The following is an 11,027-nucleotide window of genomic DNA, read 5'->3' as shown; positions in this document are numbered from 1 at the left end:
ATAATTCTTTCTAATTCTGATTTTTACTGTTTGCTGCTGTGCTTTTGAATCACAGCAGTAAATTTATTTACCTCTAGATCTAATTCTTCCTGGTTATTTATTTTATTATATTTTTTTATACGCATTAAAATTAGTTCTTAATTTAACATATTTTTCATTTAATGGTTAATTTACCGCTAAACTTTTGGTACCCCTATGGATTCCCCCCTTTCACCTATTATATCGGACATTGTTCTTCAGGATTTGGAAGAGAGAGCATTACAATCGTTACAGTTCACTCCACCTTTTTATTACAGATATGTAAAGGATATAATTTTAGCAGCTCCTTGTGACCTTATAGACCACACTCTTACCATGTTTAATTCGCTACATCCGAGACTCCAATTTAGAAATTGGATCGAACAAAATGCTGAATTTTCTCGATACTACACTTATAGTTGGTAATGGCTCAATAATGTTTGATTGGTTTCAAAAACAAACTTGCTCAGGTAGATATTTGAACTATTACTCTCAACATCCGAGCTGTCAAAAAAGAGGCACTATTAAAGGACTGATTGACAGAGTGTTCACTTTATCTAACCCGCTATTCCACTCAAAAAACATATCATACATTGTAGATACATTGCTAAAGAATGGATACCCATTAAAACTCATATTTGACACCATTAATGATTGCTTAAAATTTTTGTTTCATAAAGAAAATAATATTCTTAAAAATAATGAATATAAAAAGGAAAAAATTCTTTTTTCACGATTCTTTTTTTATCCCTTTTAACGGATAAATTTAATAATACCATTAGAGACACCGGCACCACAGTCTCTTATTTAAGTTTTAACAAACTTAATAAATATATCAAAGTACACGGACTTCCGCTTCCGATGCGTTCAGTGACGATACGTGGCGGGTGAGAGTTTGCTTCGAGTGAAGTGTACAGGGATTATAGTGAGAGAAGAGGGCTGAGAGTGTGAGAGGGTGAGAGAGGAAGAGTGAGAGTAACGGGTAAAAGTGAGGAGAGCAGAGGGAGTGAGATATAGGGAGGAAAAGAGGATCAACAGGTAACGGAGAGTAGTGACAGTTTAAGCATAGAGGATAGAGAAGTGAAGAAGGGCAAGCGGGCAAGACGCTCAGGCATAGAAGAGAAAGTAGACAGAGGGATAAGACGGTTAGTAAGCGGTTAAGGCGCGAACATAGGGGGCGTAAGGAGAGAATAGAAAGGAGCGAGAAATCAAGAAAGAAAGAGAAATAACAATGGCGGAAGGCATAGAGAGAATCGGGAAACTAGGAAAGGAGAGAAGAGGGAGCGAGGGGAGTATGGAGGAGTGGATAAAGAGGAAGAGGGAGGATTGGGAGGGAAATGAGGAGATTTTTATTAAAAGCAGAAAATCAGCTAGATCACCGGATAGGGAAGAGGAGAAAAGTTTAGAGGGAATGATGAGGAGATGGAAAGAGGAAATGGAGAGGGTGATGAGAGAGGGAATGAAAAGATGGATAGACGAGATGAGAAAGGAGTTGAGAGGAATAGAAGAGAGGTGGAAGGAGGAGAGGGAGGAATTAAATTATATTAAGGGATTAGAGAAAAAAGTAATAGAATTAGAAAAAGATAAGGGAAAAGGGAAGGAAGGGGACGGGGGGAATAGAAAAGGGGAAGGAGGGGAGATGATGAAAAGGTAAAGGAGATGGAAAGGAAGATGGAGATGAAAGATAGGGAAGAGAGAAGGAAAAATATAATAAGAGAAGCGAAGATAAAGGAAGGGAAAAGGAAGGAGGTGGTGGAGGAGATTCTAAGGGACATAGGGGCGGAGGTAAAGGTAAAGGAGGTAAAAAGATTGGGAGATGACAGGGAAAAGGATAGGGAAATGGTTTTAGTGAGGATAAAGGATGAGGAACAGAGAAGGGAGATATGGAAGAAAAAGAGTGGGCTGAGGGGGAGGAAAGAAAGAATTTTGGAAGACTGGACATGGCAAGAAAGGAGGATAAGATGGAAAATAGAAGAGATTGCGAGAAAGGAGGAAAAGGCAGGAAAAAGGATAAGGATGGGGTACGGGAGAATGATGATAGAGGATAAGTGGTGGAGATGGGATGAGGAAGAAGGAAACTTGATAGATGAGGAAGGGAGGAGAAGAGGGGAGGAACAAGGGGAAAATTAAGGAATAGGGTAAGCGAGGAGAAGAACAAAGCAGAAAAGGAGGGAAGAGAGGAAGAGGGAGGGGGAGGAGGGGAAGAAAAAGGATGGAAAGTGGTTTTTTGGAACGTGGCAGGTTTGAAGAAAAAAGACGAAGAATTCTGGAAAGGGTTGAGGAAGTGGGATGTGGTGGTGTTATCGGAGACGTGGTTAGACGAGAAGGGTTGGGGGAGAATGAACAATAGATTACCGAAGGGGCTAAAATGGGGGGTACAATTAGCGAAAAAGGATGAAAAGAGAGGGAGGCCGAAAGGAGGTATGTTGATAGGTATAAGGAAAGAGTGGATGGAAAAAGGAAGTGAGATAGAAGGGGGAGTGGAAGGTATGATGGTGGGCAGGGTAAGATGGGGGAAGAAAGATGGAGGGTGATAGGAGTATACGTGAGGGAGGGGGTAGGGAGAATGACAAGGGAATTAGAGAGATGGGTGAGAGTGGAGGAAGAGGGAACGAAAACGTTAATAGGGGGGGATTTCAACGCCAGAACGGCGGAGGAGGGAGGAATAGCAGTTGGGGAGGAGGAGGAAGAGGAGAGGGAAAGGCGTTCAAAAGATAAGAAGAAAAATAGAGAGGATAGATGTCTGATAGAATTTTTAAAGGAATGGGGGCTGGGAATCCTAAATGGAAGGATGAAAGGGGATAAGGAAGGGGAGTTCACGTTTACAGGAGGAAAAGGGGACACGGTGATTGATTATGTGATAGGAGATAGAGAGGTGGAAGAAAAGATAGGGAGCTTAAGGGTAGGGGATAAGATAGACGCAGACCATCACCCGATAGAAGTATGGGTAAGAGGAGAAGGAAGAGGTAGGGAGAAGAGAAAAAGGAGAAAGAGGTTTTGGAGAGGGATATGGGATGAGAGGCGTAAAAAGAAGTTCAGAGAAAAGTTGGGAGAGATAGAACGAAGAGGAAAGGCGAACGAAGGATGGGAGGAAATGGAAAGAAGGATAAAGGAGGCGATAAAGGAGACGGAGGAGGAAAGGGGAAGAGAAGATAAGGGGAAAGAAGGTTGGTGGGATGTAGAGTGTAGAGAAATGAAGAGAGAGGTGAGGAAAGAGCTAAGGGTTTGAAGGAAGAAAGCAGGGGAGGGAGAGAGGTACAAGAAGAAGAAGGAGGAGTATAAGGAGTTGTATGAAAGGAAAAGGAGAGAAGATAATGAAAAATGGGAGAAAAGGGCAAGGGAAATTAAGAGGGAGGGAAAAGCGTGGGAATTAGTAAATAGAGAAAGGAAAAGAGATAAGAAGAAAGTGAATGAAGATATCGAGATGGATGAGTGGAGAGAACACTTTATGAGGTTGCTAGGGGGAGCTGAGGAAAGAGTGGTAAGGGGTATTGGAAAAATAAATACGTTATATAAAACAAACTAAACTGTCGCTTCGTATTCGGAAGATTTTTCTTTCTTTCGCTATGCTATATCCAATTACACACTCGTCACTCTCCCACGCTCGTCGCTCTCAGTACGTCTCCCCTCGTCGTTTTCTCCCTTCATGCGGTCCGAACGCACGATCCCAGCGGCACCACCAATTTTGCGACGCGCGGTAGTTTTGAATCGCCAGTTTTCTTACATTCGGCCTTTCCTGTTGTTGGTGTCTGTCCTCAGACATAGTCCCTTGGTTGCACAGGTGTTCCTTAACTCCTTTGTAATCTTCCTTAGCTATGACACCCTGGATTTTGTAATTGTATCCTCAAGTAACCTGGATAAATACCGTCATCAAGTTCGTATCAACTGGTTTAGGAGAAGTCAGTTCGTAATAACCATCTAGAAGACAGATCGTAATGACTGGCCCAAACAAACACCGTTGTGTTGAATGAGACCAGTTCGTAAATACTAACTCAGATGAACACCGTTGTGTCAAATGAAGCTAGTTCGTATCAACTAGTTCAGGAGAAGTCAGTTCGTAATAACCATCTAGAAGACAGCTCGTAATGACTGGCCCAGACAAACACCGTTGTGTTGAATGAGACCAGTTCGTAAATACTAACTCAGATGAACACGGTTGTGTCAAATGAAGCTAGTTCGTATCAACTAGTTCAGACGGGCACCGTTGTGCCTACCGAACTAGTGCGTAGTAACGTGAGTGACGTCTGCTTCTTGGATAGTAATCCAAGGTTTCATCCTGTCGGCTGCCACAACCGTTCGATTCCGTCGGCATCCTTCTCGTAAATCCTCTACTTCGTAACGATCGTTGATAAGAACCTTATATACTCGAAACGGCCCTTTGAATTTGGGATTTAGCTTCCTACTACTGCCCGTTGCTGGTTCACTAGTGATTTGTATTAATACCAGATCACCTTTGGCATAATTTTTTCGCGTCTTGACGTAACTTATCGTAGCGTTCCTTTTGCGCTTGCCGATCTCGACTAATATGCTTCTTAATATCAGCACGCAATTCGTCCAAATCCAACTGATGCACTATGTCTTAGATTTATGTTAATAATGGTGCCTCGGTGGCGCTCTTCGGATCCAATAAGCACCTTCATCGGACTGGTATTTATGCCCTTGTTATGAGCCGTTTAAAGCGCTCTACACTTGTTTAATGACAGTGTCTCAGTCACGTGCATCTCGTCCTGCCATTGTAGTAGATAATGTCTGTACAATAGTTTTGTTGTACCTTTCACATTGGCCGTTGGCTCGGGGAGTTGCTACAGCATTCAATACATGTTTAATCCCATAGTTATCACAAAACATGTGAAATGCCTGTGACGTAAAAGCAGTCTCTCTGTCACTAATAATCCTGCTGGGCCCTCCAAACAGATAAATTAAATTAGTTAAAACCTTTATGACATAGGATGCCTTTTGACTCTTTACTGGCTCTATAATAACAAATTTCGTGAAAGCGTCTACTATTACAAAAAGAAATTTGTGCTGTTTGCGACTTGTTTCTAACGGTCCTACGTGATCTATGTGTAGGGTGTGAAACGGTATCGGAACCTTCTCAATATTATTTAATTTACATTGCTTTTTATCGCTCGAATGTTTATAATATGCGCAATTTAGACAACCGTTCACATATTTCGTTACACAACGTCTCATACCGGCAAACCAATAGTTACGTTTAATTCGTTCTAGTGTCTTTTCAGTGCTTAAGTGTCTTTTTTTTTTTTTACGTTGGGAAATGCTTTACGCATCCCTCTGGGCGCGGGGACTCCCAGAGGGTATGTTAGACTCACCCGATCAATTAGTTATGGTCGGGCATACCCATTAAAACCCAATGGTGGTCCACGCTGCGGTTATGGACGGGCCCCGGGGTCGCGTTCGCATTCAACCGGGACCCGCCCCCGCTAGGTCCTCCGTCCTTCGGCCCTGTTAAGGGTCCCTCTTCCGCGCGGGCGGCATCGGGCATCCGAAATATCCGGTGCCGCGCCGGTGGCGACGTTGTGGGACCACCACGCTGGGTCGCGGTGCAATGGGGCGCAGGTGTCCACCGCACCTGCGCCCCGGCGACCCCGGAGAAGGAACACTTAGGGGGGTTAGAGGATGCGGGCGTTGTACGTTTCTTAGAGTTTGCGCCGCCGAGCCTGGAGCCTGAGCCTCACTACTACCCTTGGTGGCAGGGGTCCCGATACCTCCGGGTCCGGATCCTCACGGCGGGCCACGCGTACCCGATACATCTCAGCATACGCGCCCGCCGCGAAGACCCAGGGCAGAACCCCCGCCACCAGGCACGCCGCCTCAAAGGCAACGGTCCGATACCCCCGTATGACGCGGATGGCCAGCCTTCTCTGCATGCTCCGAAGAGCATGCAGATTCTTACTGCTAGCCACTACCGCGCTATGCCACACGGGGGTTCCGTACATTGCTACGGACTGAACCGTCGTCATGTACAGGCGGCGAGCCCCATCTCCCGGCTCCCCGAGATTAGGCATGAGTCTGCTTAAATCAGCAGACACTGCTCGCACTCGGAGAGCCAACTTCTCAAAGTGAGGCCCGAAGCTCTACCGACTGTTGAGGATGAGGCCCAGGTACTTCAACTGGCTCCCAACCTCGACCACGACACTCCCGATCTCAATTTTGGATCTGTTTTGAGGCGGCTTCCTTTTACCGACAGGGGTGAACCACATCGCCTCTGTCTTTGGCAGGGCCACCTCGAGACCCATCCTTCTTATGCGGCCGACCACGTACCTCGCACCCATTCCAGCGAGGCGGATGGCGCTGCTCCAGTCGTCCCCCCAGGACAGGACCAGTGTGTCATCAGCGTAATACACCAGCTCCTGCCCCGGGAAGAGGGCCCCTCGCAGGATCCAATCATACCCTAGGTTTCACAGGAGTGGTCCTAAGACCGACCCCTGTGGAACCCCACGGTGGACCTCCCTCTCATGTGTTCTACGGTACCGTCCCGGATACATGATTTTTCTGTCCCGGAAGTAGTCTCATATCACATCCTGGGTGTACGCGGGAACCCTATGGTAATTTAAAGCCCCGCGCACACCCTCCCAGGGGAGGGTGTTGAATGCGTTGGCGATGTCCAGGGACACCACCACCGCCACCCCTCCCCTGGCCACTGCCCGTTCCGTGAGAGCCTTTACCCACATTATCGCGTCAATCGTTGAAAGACCCTCACAGAACCCAAACTGGCGTTCTGCCAGGTTGGGACCACTCCAGGACTGGCCTCCTCAGAAATGCCTCCTCAGGCGGGCAGCTATCACTCTTTCGAAGAGCTTGCCCGCCTCATCGAGGACGCATATGGGATGGTACGCAAAGGGAGAGCCCACCGGCTTTCCTGCTTTAGGGAGCAGCACCATCCGCGCGCACTTCCACTCTTATGGGAATCTTCCCTGTTTCAGGCACTCATTGAAGAGGCTCGACACTAGCTCTAGAGTGACCTCAGCGGTCAAGGCCAGCACCCTTGCGGGGATTCCATCCGGTCCCGGGGCAGTTTTTTTGCCCCGGATTTTCCTGATCTCCCGCATGAGCTCGTCCTCTTTTACCCGCAGGTCCTCCGTCCAGAGGACACGGCCGACCCTCGGATATCTGAAGATATCGTCCGTCTGGCCCGCGCCCCCCGGGAAGAGGGTGGATACTATCCTCTCCAGGACCTGCGGGTCCATCCCCTCGGTGATCGGTGGGCCGCCCGCACTGAGTTTTTTCCTTACAATTTTGTACGGGCGCCCCCACGGATCACCGTCAACCGATTGGACAAGCTCATCCCAGGCGCTAGCCTTGGCCGCTTTAATGGCCCGCTGCAGAGATTTTTTTGCATTATTATATGCTTCCCGCAGCAGTGCCGCCGTTAAGGCCCCGTCCCGCCGTCTCATTTGACGTGTGTACCGGCGACGCTCCCTATTGTATGCCGAGCGAAGTTCGTCAAGCTCAGGTGTCCACCAGTACACGCATCTTTTAGGGGGAGCGACCCTTCTCCGAGGCATGGATGCATCACATATTTCTGTGAGCACCCCCCGGAGCCGGGCCGCACCCTCGTCAACATCCTCGACGGGACGTGCCATCTCTTCCGTCGCTGATTTGGCGACGGCGGCTGTCATTATAAGGTCTGTATCGAGCCTCTTCACACCATCCTCTTGGTGGGGGCGTACCCCTCCGTTCGGTGGGCCTCTCCGGCATGGCGCCCATGGACGGGTCGGAGACACTGAACCTAATATATCTGTGATCAGACATTGTCTCCACCCAGTCCATGATGTGCCACTCGGAGACCATGCGCGCAACACGGGGGCATCCAAACGTTACATCGATGATGGACCCTCCGTTGCCGCGAACGCATGTGAGGACCCGACCCTGGTTCAATATCACCAGGTCGAGCTCTTTGGCTCACTCCTCTAGGGTCGTGCCTCTTGCATCTGTCACTGAGGAACCAAGCCCACGATTTGGCGTTGAGGTCCCCGGCGACCAAAACCGGACGGGGCCGGCACCGCCTAATGATGTGCCCCACCCCGTCCAGCACCCTTTCCAAGTCGGCACGACCCCTATTAGGTGAGGCGTACACCCCTACCACGAGTACTTTTCCCCACGTGGCGGCCACAAAGCTCCTCCCCCACTGGTGCGAAGAGAAGCCATTGGACATCATGACGACCGAGCCGCACTCATCCCCCGCCCAAATTGTTTTGTGCGGGGGAACCGAGTACGGCTCGGTCGCCACTACCAGGTCTATGGACCACTCCGCCGCGTGCTGGCATAGCATATCCTGCGCCGCGACGGAGTGGTTCAAATTGGCCTGGAGAAGCGATAGACGGTCATTTACGACGTGTCCATCACTTCCTCCAGGCCTCTACTCTCTTTCTGGTCACTCTTCTCCTCCTCTCCCTTTCCTTTAGGGGGGAGGGCGATGGCCTTTAAGTTGTCCTTCCCTTCTATAAAAGGGAGGGCAACAGTCTTTGATTTGCCCTCCGGATTCTCTTTCCTTTGGGCCTTGTTTTTTGTCTTAGGTGTTTCCCCCTTCTTGGTTTCGGGTTCCACAACCTTACTCTTCTTCTTCTTTATCTTTTTTGCCTTCTTGCCCCATTTTCCTTTGTATAAAGGGGATAGAGGGCAGGCGGGTCCCCCCATTCTGTGTATCGCATCATTACCTTTGGCGACACACAGTTGGCATTTTGGGGGGGACTCACAGCTCGCTGCCTTGTGCCCCGAAAGACCACACCTATAGCAATTATCGCTATGATCCTCCGGAGCACTGCACTTTGCCTTTACATTGCCTATGCCAAGACATTTGTGGCATTGAAATGGCCGTGACTCCAGCAATGTTGCTTTCGCAACTGACCACCCCACTTTAATCTTTCCCTCTTTAACTATTTTAATGGCCGCTGTTTTGGGACATTTTGCCCAAACCATTCATAAGCTAGATGGGGCCTTCTTCAGTTCTCCCACTTTAATATCCTCTTTTGGGATCCCATCTGTTTCTGCCATCGTTGCAGCCACTTTTCCGGCCGTTGCCGCATCATCCAGGTTGACAATCCGGATTTCTGCCATATCCTTTGGCCTGGCTACGCGAACGTCAGTTCTTCTCTCTAATGCTTCAAGAATTCTTGTTGCAAGGAGATCCGCTTTTTGTGCGCTACCTTCTCCAGGGATTTCCAATATGAGCCCGCCAGTTTTGGCCCGTTTTGGTTTAAGATACTCTATCCCTAGATCTCTTAAATCAATCTTTCTCGTTATCTCCTCCATGACTTGGAGATGCTCTCTTCCATTGCCTCGGTCTGAGGAAGAACATGAATAGTGATCGCGGCTGTCCTATTTCTGTTCCTCCTCGTTCCTTTCCCTTTCTTGGATGAAACCCCCTCCTCCCTCGGATTGAGCCCACCACCTTTGGGGGTGGATGAGGCCCTTGCGGAGGAGGAAGGACCACCCTTCTTGAGGACATCCTTCGCACCTCCTTTTCCACTTCCCTTGCTTCCTGCTACCTTGGCCCATGTGGTTTCGGGTTTTTTTGAAGCCTTAGTTTCTGCTACATTTGTGTTCGCAGCAACTATCTCTTTGGTGACATTTTCTTTTTTCTTTCTCTTCTTCTGCCGAATTGCCGAGGTTGCGGCTTTTTCAGAAGAAGAGGAGATCTTATTACCCGTTTCTTTCTTTTTTTCACATTTTTGGCTTTTTTCGGACTTCTGGCTAGTCGTCTTCTTTAAGCCTGCTTCAGGAACGGGTACGGGTATCGAAACTTCCAATTTAGGATTGGTTGTTTTCCTAAATTGTTTCGGATTTTTTGGTAACAGCCTGTCTTCAAATGTTTCCAATCTGGCTGAGATTAACTCTCCAGTTTGACGCATTACTTCGCCCATCCATTTTTGAAAAGTCTCCTCCATGGTTGCCGTATTCATTGTTTCCCTGGAGGGGCTGGTTTCCATATTGTCCCCTCCAGATCCTTTCTTCCTGGTTCTGGAAGGACGTTTGGAGAGGGATTCTTCCCGATTAGATGTTGTATTTGGCTGTGCGAATCTCAGTTCACTCAGCCTCTTTACCTCATCTTTTACTTTTTCAAGTTCAGTCTTGAGAAAGGTAACTTTCTGCTTAAGGATTTCATTGTCCATTTCAAGGGCTCTTACCTCCTCAGTGGCGGTAAGTGTCTCCACGTGCGTGCTGCTTCCCTAATTTTTACAGCATTCCTTTTTAGAAGACCCGCGAGAGATTCCTTGAGGCCCTTTGAGATCTTCGAGAGTCTCAGACAAGTATCCGCACAGTCCGATGCCTATTTCATAAAAACTGCACGTCTTGCCTTTTTAAATTTGATTGGATTCTGTCCAGCTTCTTTTGACATGTATAGCTAGAGCGGTTGTAATTTCTCTGCTGGATTTGTCACTGTCCAAGATCTCTTTCTCTGCCTCGATAAGGATTTCTTTCTCTATTTGATCATTGAGATCTTTTTTTGCTGCAGCCCACCCGACATATTCTCCCGTCGTCAGAGGTTTGCCTCTCTCGTTGTTCCCCTTCTCTTCTTGCCAGAAGCAGAAGCCTCTCCCAACGGTGCCGCGCCATCGGGCAATTGAAGTCGGGGCTGCCTACCCCTACCAGCGATTGGGATGACACTTTAAACCACCCCAGAGGGTAGGCGTCATCCCTGAGGGAGTCGCTGGGTCTCCCCTTGTACCCTTACTAAGGGTACTGTGCGCTCTTAGTTCTCCTTCCACCCTGGAGGTTCACCTAACTTGGCCGAAGCCGTGTGGGTGTTCCATGGGGTTTCAGGGTTAAGCCTCCTCACCACGACAAGGTGGCGCACGACGAGGAGGGTGCTTAAGTGTTCTGCGTCATCATGGCACAACATATCTGCATCCGCGCATCTTGCGGCACCACCCATGCAGTTTTATTATCATCTAAACGTCTATATATTTTACTGTCTTTAAGTACATATTCTTCGAAATAATGCTTTGTCTCGTGTGTCGGTTCGTTTTCTAACAATATAGTTCGAA

General features: G+C 48.2%; 1 pseudogene; it reads left to right on the top strand.

Moving 5' to 3' along the window:
- Window positions 1-1,689: 1,689 nt before the first annotated feature.
- On the top strand, window positions 1,690-4,104 carry LOC140670669 (uncharacterized; annotated as a pseudogene).
- The last annotated feature ends 6,923 nt before the right edge of the window (window positions 4,105-11,027 follow it).

This window comes from Anoplolepis gracilipes, chromosome 10 (assembly GCF_047496725.1).
Source record: "Anoplolepis gracilipes chromosome 10, ASM4749672v1, whole genome shotgun sequence".
Taxonomy (NCBI): domain Eukaryota; kingdom Metazoa; phylum Arthropoda; class Insecta; order Hymenoptera; family Formicidae; genus Anoplolepis; species Anoplolepis gracilipes.
The sequence above is the reverse complement of the archived record's forward strand: the minus strand, read 5'-3'. Positions and strand labels throughout refer to the sequence as shown.